Source organism: Manis javanica, chromosome 2, assembly GCF_040802235.1.
Source record: "Manis javanica isolate MJ-LG chromosome 2, MJ_LKY, whole genome shotgun sequence".
Classification (NCBI taxonomy): Eukaryota; Metazoa; Chordata; class Mammalia; order Pholidota; family Manidae; genus Manis; species Manis javanica.
The window spans coordinates 199520547-199535883 of NC_133157.1; positions in this window are offsets into that span (position 1 = coordinate 199520547).

Consider the following 15337-nt stretch of genomic DNA (forward strand, 5'->3'; position numbering starts at 1 on the left):
TTGGGAACAAAAATATTTCAAATGAACTTCCTGTTCATATTTTTTCTCTATGCTTGCCTTTTTATTTTTCATTTTTTCCTTCCCTATTTTTAGGTGACAGTTGAGGGTTTCTGGATCTGTAAAGAAATAGAAGACTCTTTGGCACAGCTCTTTACTATGTTTTTACTCATCAAGCCTGCTCCTCTGTTCCAAGAGACAGCTAGTATTGTTTTGTTATTAACCAATAGATGCAGCAGCAGAAATTGATGAGTTTTCTGGTCAGTTAAATCAGATTATGCTTTTTGTGATTAAAGTCTTTTTACAGAGGTTCCCATTCCTTTTCGATGTAAGTCCCAAAAGCAAAACCAGAAACCAACTGACTACCTTTCCCCCTTTTGCATGTATTCAGCGGATAAAGATATGTGCCCACACACAAGTGCACATGAACATACATGAATGCATATACCACTGGCAAGATATGTGCAAACCTGGCCATAGTTCTAACTGGTAAGTGACACATTACAGAAAATTCACAGACCAGGTTGTTGCTTCTGTATCTTTTACCCTGAAAATGAGTCCCATAAATACAAACATGTTTAAAACAAAGATTCATCTCAGAAGTCATTGAATAAAAAATATCCTGCATTTCCCAAAATACCAAAAAAAAAAAACACCCCAAAATGCAAAACCCCACCATTTTCTACAATACCAAATTGGACAATAACCTTCTTCTAGGTTGTAATAACAACATAGCTTTTTATAAATTCTAAGATCTGGGCTGCCCAAGCTGTGGGCTGCACTGGGGCATGAAGACCCCTGGCAGGGACCCATGTGTATGCTCTTCCACTAGCTTTGTCTGTGATCTGCAGGGCGCTACTAGCAAACGGCATTTTCCTTGTATAGCCCCCAGAGTCATCGCAGTAGGGCTGAGTTTGGAATAATGTAAGAGGGGCAAGAGAAGACCCAGATGAGGGGCAAAGCTTATGGGCGGACCAGTAGCTGATTAGCACAGATCAGAAAAGGAAAGATTAGGCGCAGGGCTGTATGAAGGAGTCTATAGAATAGTTTGTTATTCTCTCAACCAAATTTACTGGCCCAGGCAGGAAGGCAGGAAGTCTCACCCCACGGTGAAGCCTCTAAGGCCCTATCCCTCATGATGGTCATGTGGCAAAATAAGATGTGCAATTCTCTTATAAGGGAGTTATGTTTATGGGAATATGAATATCCAGCATAACTAACTTATCCCTAAACAGATTGAATCTGCTGACATTTCACTGACTGGATGAATGCATTACTAGTTGAAATTTATACTTTTTATCTATATTGTCAAGCCAAGACTGGAGGGCTTGGTACAGAATACTAGATTACAGAATACCAGAGCAGCCATCAACACCATCACAGGGTGGTGCGAATACTGTGGCAGAGTGTTATGTTATTAAGAATGGGGACCAGCCTCTTTCTTGGCCTTGGTCCCCATCTACCTTCACACTTTTTCCCATGTGCTCAAAACCATTCAGCTGTGCCCTAGAAATAGGAGTTATTAAGCAGGGACATAGCCTGAGAAAGAGTTGGGCCTTTCACAAAGTAGCCCAAGCAGGATCAGGCAGGTAGATGTTGAGATGGAACCACTGGACTTGGACAACTCGGCTGAAGGACAGATTTGGCCTTCATCTGATGGAGAGCAGGGAGATAGCAGAAGGGCAGCTGGGATGATATGGGAGAGGAGAGGGCCTGTATACAAAGTGGCACACATGTGTGGCCATGAAGCTGAGGTCAGAACTTGGAAACGGTGGAGGGAGGTGAGGCAGCACACAGTCCCTCTGTCTGCACAGTGCAGGACCATTGGAGGCAACAGTCTTCAGGCCACAGTATTGATGACATAAGGCTTAATCGCTTCTTACCCAACAATGTAAGTTCATGGGAAGTATTTAGAGACCAACACAAGCCATATTATAGTTGGGCTAGAGCTTTCCATCAATAGACAAATCCATAAATATTTATTTTTGGCAGAAATGCTCTGGATGGCTGATCATCTTCTTTCCGAAATGCTTCCTTTTCTCAGTTCATTTTAAAGAGTAGGGAGAGTGTCTCATTTTTTTCTTTAGCACAGTTGCTAAATCTCTCTTTTATCAAAGAAGTTATGATCTAGGCAGAGCTGGAGTAGGGAAGGGTCAGCCAGGGGACTTTCCTTTGGCATCCATTTATAAAAGGATATGAAAACAGCATAGGAATAAATCAGAAATGTGCTATGGCCTCTTTTATCCAGGGCTCCGCATATGACTCCTTATAGGAAAAATATAAATCAGGCCAACTCCTTCCAAAGTAGGTGACAATTTCAGATGAAAAGAGAAGAAAAAGGCATCCTTGAGAGTACTGACCCTCCTTTGATGCAAACACACAAATGTAAATGGGATAATATCTTGAAAATATTAAATCGTGTGCTGTAATTCCTCATTCTCAGATATCTTGTTCCTGTTAGCAATCTGACATTAGAGACTCAGAGAAAGTGGGATGGAAAATTTTACCTTGTGAAGGAGAAGGAGATATGTAAAGGAAAGTTGTGACTTGAAAGGAAGAGGATATGGAAATATTAATTATTTTACCTCCTAGTGAATTCCCTCAAAAGGAGGAGGGAATGGAAATAAGTCAAGACAGGAGTTGAAATACATTGGTCCTGACTTTCCCCCAGAGGGTAGAATATCTAACAGAGATGTATTAGGTGGGCTGAAGGGAAGCTGAAAAGTAGAGGCACTTCTGACTTACTTCTCCAATACGAGGTCTGAGAGGAGACCAACTTTCCTGGAGGCTGTTCCCACACCAGGTCACACCCTGGGTGCGAACACACACCAGCAAGGACTAAGGAGGGGCCAGTTCAGCAGGGGTGAGCCTGGGAACACCGACCAAAATAAGAGAACCCACCTCAGGTTTCATCATTTGGCACCAGCAGGAAGACATCACCGGCAGCCGATGGACACTCTCCGAGTGATGAAGGCAGCTGAGAAGAACACGAGCATTTGTGTGGGACGGTGATACCCTCTCTCCCTGCCACCAACATGGGCCTTCCTTCGTCATGGCCTCAGCGATCACCTGCCACCTTAGAGAGGAACAAGTGGGCGGGAAGGAAATCTGTGAGGGGAAGGAACTTTATTTGAATGAGATTGGATCACAGATTGTTTAGTGACTGGGTTGGGCCAATGTAATCAATTTAAAACTGATTTTAAGTTTTCTCTCTACTATCCAATAAGGTAAGGACTTCTAATGAAGATGAGATTCACTCTGGGAAATGAAGAAACTCAACATCTTTACATATCTGAATATATCTTTAGTTTTGACTTCACTAGGTTAATTAGGCTTATGTTTATGTTTATTTTCCTAGTTCATTTTATTATCTAAATTTCAAGTACTCTAACACATCTCTTAGGATGTTACCTGGGTCAGGAAAATTGCAAAAGTAAACTGGAGACCATGAGCTACAGAAATGTGGGAAAAGATGTCCTTTGAAAGAGAGAAAGATGGTTCCAACGTTCAACCTAGAAACAAAGTTTAAAAACCTTATATACATACATGCTCAGCAAGAATGTGTGCCTAACCCTTGTGCATTGGTAAATAGACTGCTTTTCAAGTTTAAGGAGAACCCATTTTAACAGCATAAGGACAGTCTCTACAGTCTAAAGGGGCCACATACTCTGGAGGACTCACATTCCTTTGACATGCTGGAAATGGAGATATCTGTGGACAAGGTCTTATTCTGATGAAGCTCTTCAGTCACTTGTTGACACTTAGAAAATTCTAAGTAATCATTTTCTAACATGATTTCTAACTGTGTATGGGTGGTATAATTTTACTGATGACTATCTCCTGTTCCTCATTTTTCCCATAGCCCATTACAGGAAGAAAAGAAGCTATGCAATGTTCTAGTCATACTAAATGTCCTTTTAAAAAAACAATATTTTAATGAGTAGGAGAGGAGTGAAGAGCTTCTTAATTGAAAGCACTTCCAGGCCACTAAATTTCACCAGGTACTGGAGTATTCTAAATTGCCTACAAGGGTGAAGAGAACAACTGCATAAAAACTTACCTACTGTTTCCAAGCACATCCTAAATATCTTGGACCTTACGACTTCGAACAGATTTATTTTTTATATAAGAAGTGAAAAAAATGTTGAAAGTCACTCTTAATGAAAATCAATCTTTTTGTTCTATTATGCATTGATGAAAGAAGTTTCGTGATCATTAGAACGATTGAAGTCTGAATTCTTTTTAATGAATATTACATGTCTGCCCATTAACAGGAGGCACTGCAGCTAGCCAGACTTGAACCCAGTTTTCATTCCCTAGCGTGTTTCCATCAGGGGCTCCAGGAGTCAAGTCCTCTGAACCTGTCTGTAGTGCTGTAGGAGGGGCAGGAGTGCTTCGACAGAGAAATCTAATGCCAGGACAAATAAAAGCCCAAACAGGCTTCGGATCCAGACATGCTAACGTGGGCAAACGGGTGATTAGTCTAAAACAAGGATGATGGCTTTAACTAATGGGAAGAAGAGGCATATTGTGATGGCAATTTCTGCCACTCATCGTCCTCACACAGCATTTGGGCATTTAATTAATGTCTTTATCTTCTCAATTGCTTCCCTACTCATGGTGTTCCCCACCTCAGTGTGTGACACTAACTTCTTATTAACTGCTTACAGCGGAAGCCTAATCACTACTTTTGGTTCCATTCTCTCCTTTCCAGCTCTCGCCTTCTACTCTATCTCCAAGATTTGTCTGTCTTCCCAAATATCTCTTGAATCCTCCTTTACTGGCCATCCATTTTGCTACTTTTTTAGCTCAGGGAATGAACTATAAAATGCTCTCACAGTTTTGTGTACTGTTTGAGTGTTTTTTACTTTTTATTTTATTACAGAGCAATGTAAACTCATAAAAAAGCAAGAAATTACACACAGTAAAATAAAACTATATTGAATAGCTACAATCTCATCTACATTTCAGATTCTTATTAAAAAGCAATTAGACATGAGATTATGAAAAGCAAACAAAATTGCTTAAAGTTACATCGATATTGGCAAAACCATCTCATCCCACAATTAAAAATACAGGGGATATTTATTTTCAACCAGAGTTGTTTCAGTAATTATCCAGCACCAGCTTTCAGAGTATTCAGCACAAAGCAAGTGCTAAGTCAATACTTGTTCAATTGAACTTAAATGATAAAAGTATAATCAAAAGTTGATGTGAAATGGGAAAGAATATGTTGATGGGGCCCCAGGCTCCAGTGAACCCCCATTTAGAAGGTTAAGGACTGCTAGCATTTGTGGATTTCCAGAAAAGAGTACAATGGAGGCCCTAAGTCTACCTGTTTTAGTTGTAAATCAAGTTAACAAACTTAAATGTTTTCTGTTCGTATCTTAGTTAATACACCATCATAACTTAGAAGGCCAGTTTTGAATTTAGAATTCTTGGACTCTTCAGACATTTGCTCTGGAATGTTGTGCTGGGGAAACCCACGGATGGCCGGCCATCTCTGTCCCCTGACTGGGCCTCCTGGGTCCTGACTGTGCGGCACCTCCACTGCCCAGCTGGCCACATTGGCATTATGGTCTGTCCATGGGGGATGGACCCAAAGAAGCTTGCTTGTGCCCTGGAAGTGGGTTTACCCTTTCGCTGGGGTGTGGTTTACATGAAAATTAATTTTATGAATCACTTCTTCCTCTCAAAAACTAACACATCTTGATTTTTATCGATTTCTTGATTCTTTCACATGTTTCTTCATTTACTCCTGGCAGGACCCTTTCACACTCTGCTGCTTCCTGCATCTGTATTGTAGGATAAAACTGAAATCAGTCAGTGGTTCAGAGACGTCCTCTTATGAGATCTGTATCTGTTAACAATTGCTGAAAAACGGTCTGCTCCAAAATCTAGTGGCTCGGACAACAATGATTTAGTTTTTTCTCACAATTCTGTGGGTTGGCTGTACGGTTCTAGTGCGAGTTTTGCCTGTGTTCGTTCGTGTGGCTGCAATCTGACCGGAGGGTACCCTGGCCTGGAAGGTCCAGTACGGCCTCACTCACATGCCTGGCTCTTGTGCTGGCTGCAGACTGGGGCACCTAGGTCTCCACGTGGCTCTTTAATCTCCTGCTGGGTTAGACTGGCTTCCTTCTGCAGTTAGGTCTGGGCAACATTTTGAAAGGGCAAAAGCCAAAGCTGAAAATTCTCCTAGAGTCCCCCTCACATCACTTCTGTCACATTCTGTTTATTGGTCAAAACAAGTCACAAGGCCAGCCCAGATTTAAGAGGTGGGCAAATATACTCCACATTTAGATGGGAGTAGTCATAAAATAATGTGCCCATGTTTCTCCAATCTGCCATAGGCTCTTAGGTTCTTTCTTTGTTTACCTGAAGAATAGTTATTAAAAAGTATCATTTACATAGTTTTAGCAAATCAGCTTCCCATCTTCATTTTATATTCTTTTTTTGGGGGGAGTGGGTATTTTCATTGTTTATTTAGTGTTGGATGTACCAAAAAAGCACGAAAGATGTTTAAAGCCTCTGGTGGCCAACACCAGTCATCTGCATCCCGGTCAGTGCTCAGCTTTCATCAATAAGTCATTTACAAATGCTCTTCTCACTTCATTAAATGTTCTATATTGTTTTTAAGCATGCTCAGTATACAGGAAGACTATCATGTAAAAGTGCCCATTTTTTTTTTTTGAGAGGGCATCTCTCATATTTATTGATCAAATGGTTGTTAACAACAATAAAATTCTGTATAGGGGAGTCAGTGCTCAATGCACAATCATTAATCCATCTCAAGCCTAATTCTCGTCAGTCTCCAATCTTCTGAAGCATAACGAACAAGTTCTTACATGGTGAACGAATTCTTACATAGTGAATAAGTTCTTACATGGTGAACAGTACAAGGGCAGTCATCACATAAACTTTCGGTTTTGATCACGCATTGTGAACTATAAACAATCAGGTCAAATATGAATATTCATTTGATTTTTATACTTGATTTATATGTGGATCCCACATTTCTCCCTTTATTATTATTATTATTTTTATTTTTAATAAAATGCTGAAGTGGTAGGTAGATGCAAGATAAACGTAGAAAACATAGTTTAGTGTTGTAAGAAAGCAATTGCAGATGATCAGGTGTGTGCCTGTAGACTATGTGTTAAGCCAAGCTAGACAAGGGCAATAAACCATCCACGGATGCAGAAGATTTCTCTCAAAGCAGGGGGGGTGAGGTTCTAAGCTTCACCACTGTTGATCCCCAATTTCTCACCTGATGGCCGCCCTGCGACTGTGCCTGTCTTAGGTTGTTCCTCCCTTGAGGAATCTTACCCGTCTCTGGCTAACCAGTCATCTTCCGGGCCATACAGGGAGATGTAAAGTTGGTAAGTGAGAGAGAAGCCATATTGTTTGAAAAGGTTAGCTTTTTACTTCTTTTCAGATTTATGCCCTGTGGCTTCTATGCCCAGCATTTGTCTTCAGGTATCTTTACCAAAAAGTGTCCATTTTAAAAAGCAAAATGATGCAGGAGAATGCAGTCCAAGCTCCACAAGTGTTTAGTCTGATTTTTCTTTTCTCTTGGGTCAAAAGGCTTTGTTTGTACCAGTGAACTGTCTGGGCTGCAGAGGTGCTAAGTTTCAAGGTGGATGAAGTAACAATGTCATTGCTTCAAACACCTGAAAACTGGAATTGCAGAGGGGTGCTCAGAGGCTGCTCATCTCAGTAGCACCCCTATGTGCATGGGTGGCTATTTATTGCCTACACCCTGGTCCCTGTCACTTCTTCCACTAGGGAGTCATGAAGGGCCGCAGGAGACAGTCAAGCAGCAGCTGAGCAGTTACAGGACCATTTGCCTAGTGACATTTTCTAAATCAATGTCCTTATTACCAAGAGACCCTTCTCCATCCCCTTCTGTTTTCATGTTTTCCTGACTGTGGAAAACACAACTTTGGGCAGGCCAGAGGGTCCAGGGGGCGCAGGCCAGAGGGTCCAGGGGGCGCAGGCCAGAGGGTCCAGGGGGCGCAGGCCAGAGGGTCCAGGGGGCACAGGCCTTCAGAGTTTCGGGACTCCTACATTTCAGCCAGTTCCTACTTCACAGTCTGTTATGGGAAAGAAGGACAGACGAGACCTGGGGAGGCAAACGTTAAAGCTGGAGCTGAAACCACCTTTGCTAAGAAAAAGAATTCTTCTGGCTCTTTAGTTTGTTTGTTTGTTTGTTTTTGGTATCATTGATATACATTTATATGAGCAACACTGTGGTTACTAGATTCCCCTCACTATCAAGTCCCATTTTATGTTCTTATTTAAAAATATTTAAGTTGACATCCCAGTTTATATTTCTATCTTCTTAAGTTTAAAATAACTCATTTCAGATGTCAATAGTGGATTATATAGCAAATCATGATATGATATTTACAAAACCATAAGGAATTCTAAGCTCCTAAGATTTCTAAATTGGAATTCCACCTATAAATCTCTGTTTTGAAAATTAAAAAATAAACATAATGGTAGATAATAATCTGTGGCAGTAAGACATCTATACCTGAAACAACTGGAGAATAAATTGGCACCAGACTATCTTATCTCAAATGATTCCTTTTGACTATTCTTTGTAAAAGAACCAGGAGAAGACAGGGACTCAATTCCTTAGAGAATAAATAGATAGTGAAATTGAAAACATGTTTAATATTACTACTAATAAAAAATGTGAAATAAAATAGGATAGTTTCTTTTTCACCAACTGAAATGGCAAAATTAAAAATACAAAAATGCCTAGTACTGGTGAGTTTGTACTGAAATGGTACTTTCATCTACTTTCTGGAGGAGAAATTGGCACTTGTATGAAGAATTTTAGCAGTATGTTTAGATCCTGTAATCCAGTAATTCTAACTCTAGGAATTTGTAAAACAATTATGAGAGATAAACACAAAAATAATGATATATGAAGGTATTTGGAAGAGAAAAAAAGAAATAATTTATATACCTCAAATAAATTATAATATATCTTGCTGATGAAATGCTATGAGATCATAAAAAATTACTGCCACAGGAGAAACTTTTAATAATAATGTAGTGTTAGCTGAAAGTTCAATATGCAAAACTAACTATAGACTCTATTTCCCATTTTAATACACATGCTAGTTATTCTCTATTTGCCCACCTTCCCATGCACCCTAAGAGGCTGACTCTTCCAGACTATTTTGAGAACTTCATCATCAGAGGGATTCAAATTGGTTTGGGCCAATGGAAAGCATTAGCATAAGATTGGAGGGGCGGAGAAAAAAGTCATTTGGTGTTTGATTTTGTTCCCCTTTGGTACCAAATCTACAGCTCTCCATGACTAGAGCTCCTGCCAAATAGCTTCATTTTTCTCCCAATGGCCTTTGGCTAAGGGGTGGTTAATAGCTTCACACTTTTGCTATTCTCTGTGTGCCTTACCACCCCTTGTTTAATTCCTTAACCCTGCCCACACTTCTGAAAGCAATCCTTTCATTAAGTCTCTTTATTAGAACCATCTTTATCTGAATTCAATTTTCTACCAAGTCTCTGCCTGGCATAACATTCATATATAACCATAAAATATACAGGTATTGAAAACATTAATATGAGGTTTCTTATTCCTGGGTGGTAGTATTTATGGTTGACTTTTATTTTCTTTGGTATGCTTTTTTATATTTTTACATTTTTATTTTAAATAATTACATTGTAGTACATTATAGAAAGAAAACAAGATACAAATTTTTAAAAAGTGACTCTTTTAGATGAAATAGAGCTAATGTGCATTTTAGCATTGTTTATAGCACACTAACGCTTTGTAGATGTCACTATAATTGAAAATGCATTTTATCATTTGTTTTTCCTAACTTTGTGAACTGAGTGGCTTACCATTGCCATCCTGATTTTACCTATTAGGAAATGGAAGCTTAGAGAATGAAAGTGATTATGCCCAAATTCCACAGCTAATAACAGGAATTGGAAAACAGATCTTCTAACTCCTATTCAGTTTTTTTCTAAAACGTGGACATTGTGCAGGCCTAAGTTGTGGGCTGTATGTACCATTACTATAAAAGCTGATGGTGCTTGAAATTTAAGATTTTACTTAGAAAGTAATCATGTATATTTAAATTAAGGCATTTTCCCATCATAAAAATTAAACATGCTCATTTGGAAAATACAGATATAGTGAATGCATTAAAAAAAGTCTCTAATGGCACTGACTATTAAAATATGCTTATACTTACTTCTTTTTGGGATTTTGTAAGAGGTAGTATTTCTTCCTTAATACCTAGCATATATCTAATCAAGGATAAGATTTACTAGATCACCACAAAAAGATGGTCCAGTTCTTTATGTTTGTGCCTTATTGTACATCCTTTTGTGCCTCTCCTTCCCAATATCCTACTCTTCCCTACATGGTATTTTACTTTTTGCCATCACCTACCTTTGATTTTATTTTCCTCATTCACTCCCAGATGTTTTATGGGCCTATCTGTATGAGTTGTTTTGTCAGTCTCTACATTAAAGGGACATAAAAAGAGAAGCCCAACACAACACCCAAATAAACCAAGAGCAATCCACCCCCTGCTCAAATCCCAAATTCTACTTTTCCAAGGCTGTAGGGGCCCTTCTGATCCATTTTTTTGGGGGGAATTAGCAATTCAAATTTTCATTTCATGTATCCAAAGCCTGGAGTCTTTGTGAATAAAAAATTCCCATTAAATTTAATGGCATCTTTGGGTCTAAAATATATGGTGTCTGACATTTATGTGTGATATGAGAGCAGTGTCCTGTCTGGAGCTTTATTTCATTGCTGAGGTTGCTTTATATCTTCTGATTTCTGGATCATTCTGCTACATTTCAATAGCCACCACTGTGGCTCTACTTGAAAAATGTTCATTTTGTACTTTTTAAAGTAGATGTAATTCTTCATGGCTGAGTGCTCACTGCTTCCAGGATGAGTGCTTTCATTCGGTGGCATTGCCTTTGTTTCCTGCTCTGGTTTCTTCACCTTCTTTCTTCTCCACAAATTCTTCTTGCTTTTTCCTTTTAAATAGGTCACTTTCTTTAGAAAATTTCTTCTGAAATCCTATTCATCCCATCTGAAACCATTTCACTGCACATATGCAAAACACTTTTCTCTCTGGAAGATGAATAACCTCTTATTTATGAATTGTAACCAGTTTCTCCTAAGAGGTGTATTTTAGGTCAGAGAATCTTCTGGTCTGAGTCACAGGGTCATAAACTCTAATGGCACAGAAGATGACATTGCTTTTCCTGTGATTTTGTGCGCATCTTAGTTTCCTGAGAACCCCCCATAAGGATGGTAGGAGGGATCCCACAGTGTGCTCGTTCTGTCCTTTCTGCATGTTATGAATTAAGGTGAATGGCACTGGACGCTGAACTCTTCTTGCCACTGGAGAGCAAGGAGAGACACCGAAACACTTGTTAATTGAGATGCTCTTTTATTTTCCTGTGACAGGAGGTGGGACACTTCCAAAAGTATGACAAGAAGGAGACAGATGCCAACTGTGGGAACACGACAGCACTTTCAGAATGAAGCATGTGTGCTTAAGTTGGTTGTAGTGCAATAAAGAATCTGAAGTTTGTTTATGAATGATTAGGTTTATTCAAATTGGAAGGCACTGTATTTGGGTCCATGGCCCTTCCCATGAATTTGCACACAACGGTTTCATTACGAGCCAACATGGAACAGTAGAAAGAACCCTGGTATTGGAGTGAGAGGACCTGAGCTCCAGAGTGGACTTGGGAATTTGGGCAAGTTTTGGCCTGTCTGGTCCTTACTGCAAAAGGAGAATAACAGCTTTTGAACTACCTACCTCAGATGAGGTATTACATGGTAAGAATGCTTAGAAAATTGTCACATGCTATTCAAAGGCAAATGATTATTATGTCAGTGGTTACTGATGTCATAGCTATCACTGTCACTAATACATCAACAATCTGCAAACCTTGTTAACCATAGTCCATATCTCAACATGTCTTCAGTGTGACTAAAGGCATATTCAATTCATTATGTCTCAAGTGATTCTTGTTTTCTCTTTTTTTCTTTAAACAAATTTTTATTGAGGTATAGTTGACATACAATATTATGTTTGTTCCAAGTGTACAACATAGTGATTTGACAATTATATGCATTACAAAATTGTGACAGAATTCTTTTTTTTTTTATCCAGATTTTTCAGTTTTCTTTTTTTTTCTTTTTTTTTGAGAGGGCATCTCTCACACCTATTGACCAAATGGCTGTCAACAACAATAAAATTCTGTATAGGGGACTCAATGCACAATCATTAATCCACCCCAAGCCTAATTCTCGTCAGTCTCCAATCTTCTGAAGCATAACAAACAAGTTCTTACATGGTGAACAAATTCTTACATAGTGAATAATTCCTTACATGGTGAACAGTACAAGGGCAGTCATCACAGAAACTTTCGGTTTTGATCATGCATTATGAACTATAAACAATCAGGTCAAATATGAATATTTATTTGATTTTTATACTTGATTTATATGTGAATCCCACATTTCTCCCTTATTATTATTATTATTATTATTATTAATAATAAAATGCTGAAGTGGTAGGTAGATGCAAGATAAAGGTAGAAAACATAGTTTAGTGCTGTAAGAGAGCAAATGTAGATGATCAGGTGTGTGCCTGTAGACTATGTGTTAATCCAAGCTAGACAAGGGCAATAAAACATCCACAGATGCAGAAGATTTCTCTCAAAACAGGGGGAGTCAGGTTCTAAGCCTCACCTCTGTTGATCCCCAATTTCTCACCTGATGGCCCCCCTGCAACTGTGCCTGTCTTAGGTTGTTCCTCCCTTGAGGAATCTTACCTGTCTCTGGCTAACCAGTCATCTTCCAGGGCCATACAGGGAAATATAAAGTTGGTAAGTGAGAGAGAAACCATATTGTTTGAAAAGGTTAGCTTTTTACTTCTTTTCAGATTTATGCCCTGTGGCTTTTATGCCCAGTATTTGTCCGGAGGTATCTTTATCACTTGGAAGTATTATGATACTTGGTAAATTCGATTTGAGACACGAATTCTATTTAAGGGTTGTAATTAGGAAGGAAGAAGAAAAGCTATAGAAGTAGCAGGCGGAAGAAAACATGGGACGATTGATTATTTCTTTGACATATCTTCTTGTAGAGTAACTTAAGCATGTATAGATTTTAAACTACTAATTAAATTGCACACACACATTAACATAATAGGAATACAGTTACATAACCAAAGCAGACCTATAATTACCAGCCAATTCCAGTGAAACCAAGAAAACCAGTTAGGCTCCCTAGGCATTTATTTGTGAAAACTTAGCTATGATATGGTGGATATTGTCCAGTTGAACTTGAACAGTCTGAGAGAAATCAGAGAAATTAAAACAACCCATTCTTGGGGACTGTTCACATCCCATATGTTCTTTTGACAGTATATAGTCTGTAGTCGTAAGATTTTGGAGTGCTACAACTTGCACTTCTCCTAATTCTTGGTTGAGTTCCAACAGTATAGATCCAGTCAAATTTGTTGTTTTACTGTATGCACAGGCCAGCTTAGATATCTCCTTCTTCATTCCAATGGCAAGTACAGGAACCGGTGGGATGGATGCAGCTACAACTGCAGCATTGCCTGGATCTTTGCTGAGGTTTTTTGGTGATCATCTTCTGGTATGACTCTTCAAGAGCGTGCTGATGGTGTAAGTTCTTCTTCGTATCGTATCTTAGTTCATTTTCTGGGTAGCCAAATTAGGCTTTGATCCTCTGTATAAACACAAACAGACCCTTTGCCCACACTTTGATATGCCCTTTATACCATTGTGTAGAACTCATTGGAGGTCACCACACAGGAACTGCTTTTTTTTCTGTTAGTCCATTCTTGGGTGCTGTGATTCCACTGCTGTTTTGTTCCTTCAGTTTTTCCTTTGTTCTTATACTCCACAGATGAGTGAAATAATTTGGTATTTCTCTTTCTCTGGATTCTTGTTTTCTCTTGAAGCTGCTCTTTCTCCTGTATTTTGGCTAATGACACCTCTATATTCCTCATCACTTAAGGCAGAAATCTGGGAAGTATCTTCTACTCTCTTTCATCATTAATATCCTACAAATGAGGAAGACCCATCTATCTGCCTCTATAATATAAGAACTCCATCTGTTCTTCTCCATTATCATCTGTGTCCTAGGTTAGGGCCCTTGTCATTGTGGAAGAAATAGACTTATTGCTTTAGAATGAGTCTCTTGGAATTATGCATTAGTTTATTTCTCAAGTTATGTCTATAGGGAGAAAGCTGACAACAAGGATCAACACTTTCAAATTTGTGTGTCTTATGTAGTGTATTTCTTCCAGGAAGAAGTTAGTGTACATTGCAGTTTCAGTGAGTAAACTCAAATTTCCTACAACAAACATAATCTAGCAAGTGCAAATTTCTGTAACATAGAGATAGTGAAATACATTTAATCACAAACATGCAAAACAAGCTTGCAGCAACCTGGAGATTAAGGATAATACTCCATAGATGAACTCTACAAATTTCAGTGATTAGAAAGCAGAGTATTAGAGGATATCCTTGCCGCCTTCTAACAAACTGGCTAGACTTTCAATTTTTTAATAAAATATGGAGTACTATAGGTTTTGGTTTTACTGTTAAGGTCCATAGTCTTTGGAAACAAACAGATAAGAATAAGACTAATAATAAAAATAAGAGAATTTTAATTCATCAACTGCAAGATTCATATCTCATATTTTAAGGTCTCTGAAACTGGGATGAATCTTTCAGTTGATGGTATTTATCATCTTTCTTAGGAAGGCAGCAGTTGTAAAATAGTTGGAATTACCTGTGCATGCATTCAAAGCCATCAGGATCAAAGCCTGCTAAATGGGTGTTAACAACATGGAAGGAAATCCTGGAGACGGGAGCAGAGCAATCGTTTAGCTGCTTGAAACCAACTGTTGTTCAGAGTATTGGCAGTATTTCTAAAGCCAGAGTCAAAGAAAATTAGCTCTACATGACTACAAAATCATGGTAAGGAGATCCTCAGTAAAGGTTTTTTCATGATATTATAGGTTTTAGGAAGTGGTTCATTAGCAGCACTTTCCATGGCAAAAAAAATGGTATTGTGTGAAAGAACTTGGATATTAATGATTCTAAGTGGAAAAGTGATGAAGATTTGGGACTCTGAATCTGCAGTAGTTTTAGGAATAGCCTAACCAAATACTTCACTTGAATTTTCCCTTTTATGTATGCACAAAGGTGATTCATGATAAAAAAGTCTGTTTAGGCCAAAAGCATTTTTCCAATAAATAAAATATAAAATTCTAAGTGATCAGAA